Source organism: Macrobrachium nipponense, chromosome 29, assembly GCF_015104395.2.
Source record: "Macrobrachium nipponense isolate FS-2020 chromosome 29, ASM1510439v2, whole genome shotgun sequence".
Classification (NCBI taxonomy): Eukaryota; Metazoa; Arthropoda; class Malacostraca; order Decapoda; family Palaemonidae; genus Macrobrachium; species Macrobrachium nipponense.
In genome coordinates this window covers 32,159,002-32,169,001 of record NC_061092.1, presented here as the reverse complement: position 1 = coordinate 32,169,001, position 10,000 = coordinate 32,159,002, and positions in this window count along the sequence as shown.

The window sequence follows — 10,000 nt, the reverse complement described above, 5'->3', positions numbered from 1 at the left end:
TTCTTATAAGTGGGTGGCTCCAGAGGGAAAAGAACGTGGCAGTCACTGTTATATTCACGCACTAAATTACTGAATCGTGGATGACCCCTAAGTAGAATACTTCCATAATGCTAGTTTCGTCATACACCATTTCTGAGGGCTCATCAGGAGTACTTTATATCACCTTCCTTATACTGTGATGGTCATCGCTACCGTGTACATGATCTAGTGCTTTCTGTATGTTGTGCATAGTAGTGTACGCTTCGGTTCATGTGGATATAGCGAGAATGCCAGTGAAAGACATAGGCACTACACTATGGAAGAAGATATCACTAAGTACAGTAATTTCTGATAAGGTGATGTCAGGGTAATTGTAGGTTGTGTGTGAATTTTCGTGTGTGTGTGTATGTGAAACCATTCTCGTATGTTTGAAAATGCCCATGAGGTTTATATCATCTCATCAAATCTGACGTAGTTCCTCATCCCTCGGAAGAAGCAATTTACCCTAAGTTTTACGACTTGTAAACTTGTCGTCATGCAGATGACCCCTGTTTGTGAACTTTTGTTACCCCGGGGCTTGTTAGGGCTCATCCTGATACATTTTATCGTCAAAGGACACTATTTTTACTAGCCAGTAAAAACAGAGAGAGAGAGAGAGAGAGAGAGAGAGAGAGAGAGAGAGAGAGAAGATAAGCATGATCAAGGCTTGAGATATTGTTTGTTTTCTAGACGTTTAGGTAGTTATCCATAATGCCTCCGTAAAGCAGTAGTGCCGCTAGTCATGCGGTGCACTGTAGGCATCACTTAATGTCCTTTGCAGAGTACCTTTCGCCCCAAGCTGCAACCCCTTTCATCCCTTTTACTGTGCCTCCGCTCATATTCACTTTCATCATACTGTCCACCTTTTCCTAACAACCCTACCAACTGAATCATAGCGCAACACGAAGGTTTCTCTGCTGTTACACCTTCCAAACCTTTATACTCTCAATTTCCGTTTCAGGGCTGAAAGACCTCATAGGTCCCAGCGCTTGACCGTTGGCCTCAGTTCTGTATTCTATTTATTTCTGTTTATGATGCATCTTGGTCTCTCCCATTATTCAAGATGCACCGTTTGAATGTGTCAACTCGAACTTGTGGTGAATGAGTTGCTTGATGAGGTGAGATGTTTGTAGTGTATAGGTGTAGTTTATGGGTATGGCTTTGCTTTCGCTTACAACTCTGTTGTATCCACTTCGTAAAACTGGAATGATTTTTAATGGGAAGTACTATTTATTAATGTAGACTTGAAAACATTCTTACGAGGAATTAATATTTATTAATATAGAATATTTTTTTATTCAGTCTTGAGTAACTGAAACATTTAAAACACTAAGCGACATTTAATTTTAACGTAGAATGTAACATTTATTTATGCTTAAATAAGGATGCTAACATATTCGTTCGCTTGGTGCATCCTGATCACAAGGAAATTAAGTCTATATATATATGCGAATGTTGAATCCCATATCGTGTTCATGATTTAAGGAACAGTAATATAGTACGGTGAATGATTTTGGAAGTGACTCGTAAGTACAGGAATTTTAATTAAATATATTTACCTAATTGAAAGGTTAGTTCTGCCCTTTGATAGGGGAGAGATATGTTCTGGAAATTAGGTCTGTGTTATATTATAATATTTCAGATGAATTTGCTTAATTTCGTTTTTGAAATGATGCAGTTTCATATTTAACGGATATTGTTTTGTTTCATTGTAGCATAATAATTGTTATAACTTTCCATGGCATTTCGTATATTATTATTAGTCATAAATGTCTCATAATAGCATGTCACTGAAATGGTGAAGAAATTCAATGGTGTAGGTGCAAATATATATTTCTAAAATTATATATTTACATTTACACCACTGTGTATTTCTTCACCATTATTTTTATTATAATATTATTACAAGCTTGATGGCGTGCGCTACGCTGCGCTGGAACCCGGCGCTGCCCGTCATGTCTCCCTTACCCTCCTGATCCCCTACCTTTCCCACCCCCACCTATAATGATAAAATCCACTTGCATTTTATCATTATAGGTTATTATTAGCTCAGTATAAATGGTAGAACATAACAAGCCATGAGACTGTTGGGAGAGAAATCATGCTTTGGAAAAATTAATATAAGAAGAAAACAAACGGGAAATATCTTGCAACCGAACTCGTTGGGTGCCAAGAAAGATGAGCAACCAATCATGATTAGTTTCAGGAATGTCGGCTTATTTACCGTCAGTGGCTGCCCCTTACCAAAAAAAGTAAATAAACTAATAAATAAATAAAATTAGAATATAGTTATAAGAAAGGGAAAGAAAAATTATGTAGAACAAGTCAGTAGCTCCTATTATTTTAAAAACGCAGACGTTTCTTATGGCCTTAGTCCAAAAGATCTTGAAGTTTGCAAAAAAATTTCCAATTAATAAAGGCATATATGAAAAACAATGATAAATAACAAATGGAAATAAGTGTTAAGAAAAGGTATGTCATCAAAGCAGTACATGTGCAAATGTATTGTAAGTAACGAAGTCACATGTTTGACAACTATGTGAAATAAACAGTGGGAAATATACAGCCAGAAAATGTATATCATGAAAGAGGTAAATGTGCAAATGTATTCTCGAGGAAGAATTGGCACTCGTCTCAAAAATTCTCAAATATACTACCTGATTGGGGGAATATATTTACAATGCAGTGGACGCTTTAGTGAAGTACACTTTGTTGCTTGAGCCACGCATCCTGAGACCTGGCGGCTGTTGCATGTCAAACGAAAAATGCTCGGCTATTTAATGCGTGCGGGGTCGAAGCAAGAAGAACCAGACGCGAGGAATGGTTTATGTCATGGTTGACTGAAGGTGGAGGGGTTTGTGGGGGAAGGGGGTTATTTTGAAATACATTCGCTAGAAGCAAGCATTTCTCGATCTTATAATAAGACAGTGTGTGGATTGAAGAGTGATATATACTTCTTCGCTTTTCGAAGACGGTGGATTGAAGAGTATGCGAAATTACTTCCTCATCTTTTCACAAGAAAGAACGTGGTTGGAGAGTAATATACGAAATACTTCCTCTTTTTCAAAAAGAACGTGGAATTGGAGAGAATATACGAAAGATTCCTTGATCTTTTCATAACAGGACGTGGATTGGAGAGTAATTTTCGGAAGTACTTCTTCGATCTTTTCGTAAGACAGGACGTGGATTGGAGGGTAATATACGAAAGTACTTCCTCGATCTTTTCGCAAGAAAGAACGTTGATTGGAGAGTAATATACGAAAGTACTTCCTCGATCTTTTCACAAGAAAGAACGTGGATTGGAGAGTAATATACGAAAGTACTTCCTCGATCTTTTCACAAGAAAGAACGTGGATTGGAGAGTAATATACGAAAGTACTTCCTCGATCTTTTCACAAGAAAGAACGTGGATTGGAGAGTAATATACGAAAGTACTTCCTCGATCTTTTCATAAGAAAGAACGTGGATTGGAGAGTAATATACGAAAGTACTTCCTCGATCTTGTCATAAGACAGGACGTGGATTGGGGACTAATATTCGGCAGTACTTCCTCGATCTTTTCACAAGAAAGAACGTGGATTGGAGAGTAATATACGAAAGTACTTCCTCGATCTTTTCACAAGAAAGAACGTGGATTGGAGAGTAATATACGATAGTACTTCCTCGATCTTTTCACAAGAAAGAACGTGGATTGGAGAGTAATATACGAAAGTACTTCCTCGATCTTTTCATAAGACAGGACGTGGATTGGAGAGTAATATACGAAAGTACTTCCTCGATCTTATCATAAGACAGGACGTGGATTGGGGACTAATATTCGGCAGTACTTCCTCGATCTTTTCACAAGAAAGAACGTGGATTGGAGAGTAATATACGAAAGTACTTCCTCGATCTTTTCATAAGACAGGACATGGATTGGAGAGTAATTTTCGGAAGTACTTCTTCGATCTTTTCATAAGACAGGACGTGGATTGGAGAGTAATATAAGAAAGTACTTCCTCGATCTTTTCACAAGAAAGAACGTGGATTGGAGAGTTATATACGAAAGTACTTCCTCGATCTTTTCACAAGAAAGAACGTGGATTGGAGAGTAATATACGAAAGTACTTCCTCGATCTTTTCATGGGACAGGACGTGGATTGGAAAGTAACACTGGGAAGTAGTTCCTCGATCTTGTCATAAGACAGGACGTAGGTTGGCAAGTAACATTCGGAAGCAGTTCTTCGATCTGATAGTAAAACAGCACATGGATTAAAGAGTAATAACCACAGTATATTGAGGAATGAAGAGGCAATAGAGGCAATTTACAGTAAAACAGTACTGGGATCTTAGAGTAAAACGCCACAAGTATTGAGGAATGAAGAGGCAATAGAGGCAATTTACAGTAAAACAGTACATGGATTAAAGAGTAATAACCACAGTATATTGAGGAATGAAGAGGCAATAGAGGCAATTTACGTGGAATTATTACTTTTTTTCGAATTTTTTTCGAGATTTCAGAGGTTCCTTTTCCCCTTCCTCTATTAAAAATAATGCAATTTTACGTAATGATAATTACGTAAAATTGCATTTTTATAAGTAGTTAGACTTTTATTTTCCGAGGTCGTTCTCTCTCTCTCGCTCGGTCTTCTCTGGATTAGCCATCCAGACTCCTGCTAGAGCCATCGGGTACATAACCCAGGGACTGTAAGCACATCTTATGTATTTAAAAAAAAACACCTAGGGAATTTGTCAGCTTAGCGAGACAGTAATCGTCGCGAGAAATAAAGAATTCATTAACAATGTTCTCTCTCTCTCTCTCTCTCTCTCTCTCTCTCTCTCTCTCTCTCTCTCTTTTATTCTTCCTTTATTTCATGCTTGTTTCGAGATGAAGGACGGAGAGGCTGTGGTGAGGTTTGCTGCTCCGTTTTCTTTACATGTGTATGTTATGGTGATGCGTGAGTTTGTATGAATTTGTGTATGAGCCTGGCTGCCGTTTTATGTGTGCTTTCGGGGCTTTTTATGGTCGTTTATGTGTCCACACATATATACACAACTATATATATATATATATATATATATATATATATATATATATATATATATATATATATATATCTATATATATATACATATATATACATATATATATACATATATATGTATATATATATATATATATATATATATATACATATATACTAGATGTATATGTGTGCGTACACGCATACACGCAGTATATGTATGAAACTTGAGCTGTATCGCGTGTTCGTCACGTATACATGCGCGCGCGTGTGTGCGTGTTTGTGCGTGCGAATTAGCGAATAATTAAGATAAAACGAGGATGTTACTATTTCGCTACAAAACGAGAAATTACTATTTCGTTTGGTGAATCGGCATTGATTGCTGCGATAACTAAAAGAAATTATTAAAAGAAATTGTCCTTTGATTCAGTTGAAATTCGGAAATGAACAGTTCTTCATTGTCTAGAATTACAGTTTCAGGTTTCTGATTATATCTGCCATCATATATTCACAAAGCTAGTACTCTCTCTCTCTCTCTCTCTCTCTCTCTCTCTCTCTTTCATAATCATAATTACGTATTCAAGGATTTATCGTTTTTGGTTGAACATGGGTCAAAAGCGCCTCAGTGGCGTGGTCGGTATGGTCTTGTCCTGACACCTCGGTGGTTGCTAGTTCGATTATCGGGCATTCCATTGAGGGGTTAGAGATGTGTATTTCTGGTGATAGAAGTTCACTCTCGACGTGGTTCGGCAGTAACGTAAAGCCGTTGGTCCCGTTGCTGAATAACCACTGGTTCCATGCAATGTTAAAACGCCATACAAACAAACAAAACAAACAAACATGGGTCTTGGTATCCTGATGTGGATGCTGAGCAAAATATGTCACACTGGATACTTCCGTAGATATACATGCATAAGCTCTTAAATTAAATTCTTGTTTCTTTAATCCAATTCATTCTTGTTTCGAATATATCATATAATTTCTAATTTTCCTAAAGCTAAAAATCAACCCAGATTAAAGTTGGTGTACTCCCTCCTTCAAAAAAAAAAACACGCGTAGGCTGTTTTTTTTAGTCATTGAAACATAATTATACAATATGAAAGTAAGATAATTGGTACTGTCATTATGCATCTTTATACCGTGTGTGTTTGTGTTTGTTTGTTTGTTGTTCATTCTGCTGGATAGCCCTCAGTATAAAATGGAGAAACCTGAATATTCTCTTCGCAGTTATTCATATTTGCAACACACGTATAAACGCCGTAAAAAGGAGCAGCTTTTCAAGCGGGATGTAGCCGTAACAAAGTGGAAATCTGAACCTCTGCAACTTTCAAAAAGAAAGAGAGAGAGAGAGAGAGGAGAAATAAAAAAAAGGACCGGTGTCGGGGGAGAGAGCAGACTCCGGACGAGGTGAAAGAGTTGAAACGTAAACCAGTATTCTGGGGGGAAAGATTTTGGCATTTTTCTTGTGCCTCCGTCCTAGTTGCAAATAAATACGCAATGTTCTCTTGTGTGTGTGTGTGTGTGTGTGTGTGTGTGTGTGTGTGTGTGTATGTGTATGTGTTTGTGTGTGTTTTACATTCACAACCAGGAATAAATGATTGAACATGTAGTAGTAAATGTGTCTTATGTTTCTGTGTGTGTGAGAGAGAGAGAGAGAGAGAGAGAGAGAGAGAGAGAGAGAGAGAGAGTTTGTCCACTCTCTCGTGAACCAAGTAGCTTTGCAACAGCAACACTTATGTGGCCCCTATTAGTTAACAAGGTCCCATACATCTCTAGCCATAAGCTAAGGCTAAGGAGAAATAGGCCTATGCAAAAATGTCGCAAAGAAATAAACATCACATCTCTTTGCCTCTTTAAAGAGAGAGCATCGAAGCAGGCTAAAAACAAATGAAAAGGCAAAAATAGGAAAGAAAGGGCTGAGACCTTAGTTTAATAAAACTGACGACTTCTCTCTCTCTCCTCTCTCTGCTCTCTCCTCTCTCTCTCGATGCAAGTTAGATGTAAGTTTGCTTGCATCATTCATTCCCTGTACTTTGATTTAAATGTTAAGCTTTTCAAGTATTTTTGTTATGTATTTTTTTTCAGTGTTGACTTCTCGAATTAGATTTTCTCGAGTAACAAAGAATGCTTTTGTTTCTTGCCTTTGTTTCCCTTGTCTTTAGTTTTTGTGCTTCTGTGTATGTGCAAATGTATTTTGTACGTATTTATGTATTATGTGCGTTTATGTGAGAATTTTGCCAGAAGAGAAAATTGAAGAACATTGATAGAACGTAATGATTCCAAAAGTTTGATAACGCAATTACCAATTCGGCAAGGACAAGTTGACCATTGACCGTTCAGTAGAAATTGCATAAAGGAGCGGGAATATGTTCCAAATGGCCAGCAAATGAAGATTCATAGGAATATAAGTAAACAAATTCATATCTCATGGTAGCACGGTGATCATATCAGACAAAGCAGAACAGGGAACTCAGTCAGGGGTCAGTCGATATCTGATCTAACATGCGTTGCTCAAAAGGCTTGCCTTGCAATTGCTCTCGTACGGACCATGAAGATCTGCAATGCAAGCGCCTCTCTTGCAACACATGATCGACGCCACCCATGCCATCTGATATCTCTTGCCTCACTTCCTGTCCTCCATCCTCCCTCCTCACTTGTCCTCCTCCTTCCTCCTCCTCCTTCCTCCCTTCCTCCCCCCCCTCTCCTCGCCCCCCCCCCCCCCCCCCCCCCTCCTCCCCCCGCCCGCCCCTCCCTCCCACTCCTTCCTAATCCTCCCCCCCCCCATCCCCTCCCGGCCCCGCCCCCAACCCCCCGCGGGCCACCCACCCCCCCCCGCCTATCCGCCCCCCCTCCTCCACCCCCCCTCCTCCTCCCCCCGTCCTCCACCCTGGCCGCTCCCTGCCTCCTCCTCCTCCTCCTCCGCTTTAACATGGTAAACGGAAACGGCAAAACAAAACGCCCCTAATGGACTGCACGGGATAATTACGTTCGACGAGTGGCTTGTTTTCTCTTTTAATGTGTCGCCATAAATCGCCGAAATTGGCACTTCATCTTATTCATTCCATCTGTTTTCAATGCGAAAATCCAATTGGGGCATACTCCCGCCCTTAAAATCTAATCTCTTCAAGGTCTGGGAATCCACTCCCCCTTATCCTCCCTCCATATCCCCTTACCCCGTCCACCCTCCACCCACCCCTCCCTCTCCGTCTCCCTCTCCCTCGTACTTTCATATCCTGTGCCTTTTCCACGGTTCACCGTTCTTCCCGTAAAGTACCTGTCTCCTCTTCCTTTTGTTCCAACTTGAGAGGCACCCATCATCTCTCTCTCTCTCTCTCTCTCTTTCTCTCTCTCTCTCTCCTCCGCCCCTCCTCTCCTCCTCTCCTCCTCCTCCTCCTCCTCTCCTCCTCCTCCTCCTCCTCCTCCTCCTCCTCCTCCTCCACCACCACACCACCACCACCACCACCACCACCACCACATATGCATGATTGAGGCACTGCTATAAATTTCTCTTTCCAATTCATCTCTTCGCAAGTCTCCGCCACGCTGGATTTAGATGTTTACACCTTTCTAATATGTCTATTTTTTTCTTTGAAGGCAGCACTGCCATCTTAAATTTTTAGACGACACGTTCGCTTTTTTACAGGCGTCAGTAATTAAATACCTGCGTTGGTAATTTAATAAATGCTGTGTCATTTTCCTCGTCGTATGGGCACTCTGTCGCAAAATGATTCTTTGAGTGGCTCTCATTTTCTGCTGAAAATGGCTAGTCTGGAAGTCCCCGACTGACCCTCTTGGCCCTCATTGCCTGGAATTCGGTCTGTTACGATTCTACAACTTCTTCTTCTTCTCTTCTTCTTCTTCTTCTTCTTCTTCTTCTTCTTCTTCTTACAAGAATCGCCCTCATCGTAGAGTATATTATGCCTAATTAAAAAGAATGATGGTATTTATACCAACTGCTTTTGCTCAGTCTTTTGATACTTTCTTTTTATGTACGTTTTTTAGAATGACCTATATTTGTAAATAGAATTAGGCATATCAGTAGGGCAAATTGCATGCCCTTGAGATTTATTAAAAATTTATTTTGCTGAAACCCTACTCATGAATATCTGCTCCGATTGACTGCTTGAGTATATTCAGATTGAAATTCCGCACTGGGAATCTCTCTGCTTATCGTGATCTGCGTCCTTTCAAATTGAAATTCCTCATTAGGAATCTCTCTCCTTATCGTGGTCTGCGTCCTTTCAAATTGAAATTCCTCACTGGGAATATCTCCTTATCGTGGTCTGCATCCTTTCAAAATGAAATTCCGCACTGGGAATCTGCTTATCGTGGTCTGCATCCTTTACTAAATTTACATTTGTAACAGCTGTCAATTTGTTCCTCTCATGAGATTGCCTTCATCTAGATATGAAGTCGCCAAACGACAAAATATGCATAAAGACGAACACTGACTATATTGCTTGGCATGTGAGATGGATGCGCTATTTGAAGAAAAATAGCCAGCTGTTTGGAAGAGAAATTATCAAGAGATATTAGAATTCACGCGTACTAAAGCTTTTTATCACTTATTATATTTTATCACTAATTATATTTTTATCACTTATTATATTTGTTTTTATCACTTATTATATTTCCCTGCGATCTGTTTTTGAGGATCGATGACCGTCATGTTTGTCACGTTTGTTCGTAATGTTGAATGAAATATTATAAAGTTCCGTTAATCTAACTGAGTTAAGTCATATGACCTCTTTTAGCAGCTAAAAGAAAAATGAAACAAACCGCTGTATCACTGTATCATTGTCTTTTGAAAATGGACGTCATAAAAAAAAAAAAGACGTTCACTCGTATTCAAAGAAGCATAGAGACAGGACGAAAAAAGTGGCTGTAATCGCGTCAAGATTCTAATTAGGTGTGAGTGTCGAGTAAAGAATGAATTTGAAGAACGCTAATTGGATGTTTTTGCGCCTCACCCGCGATGG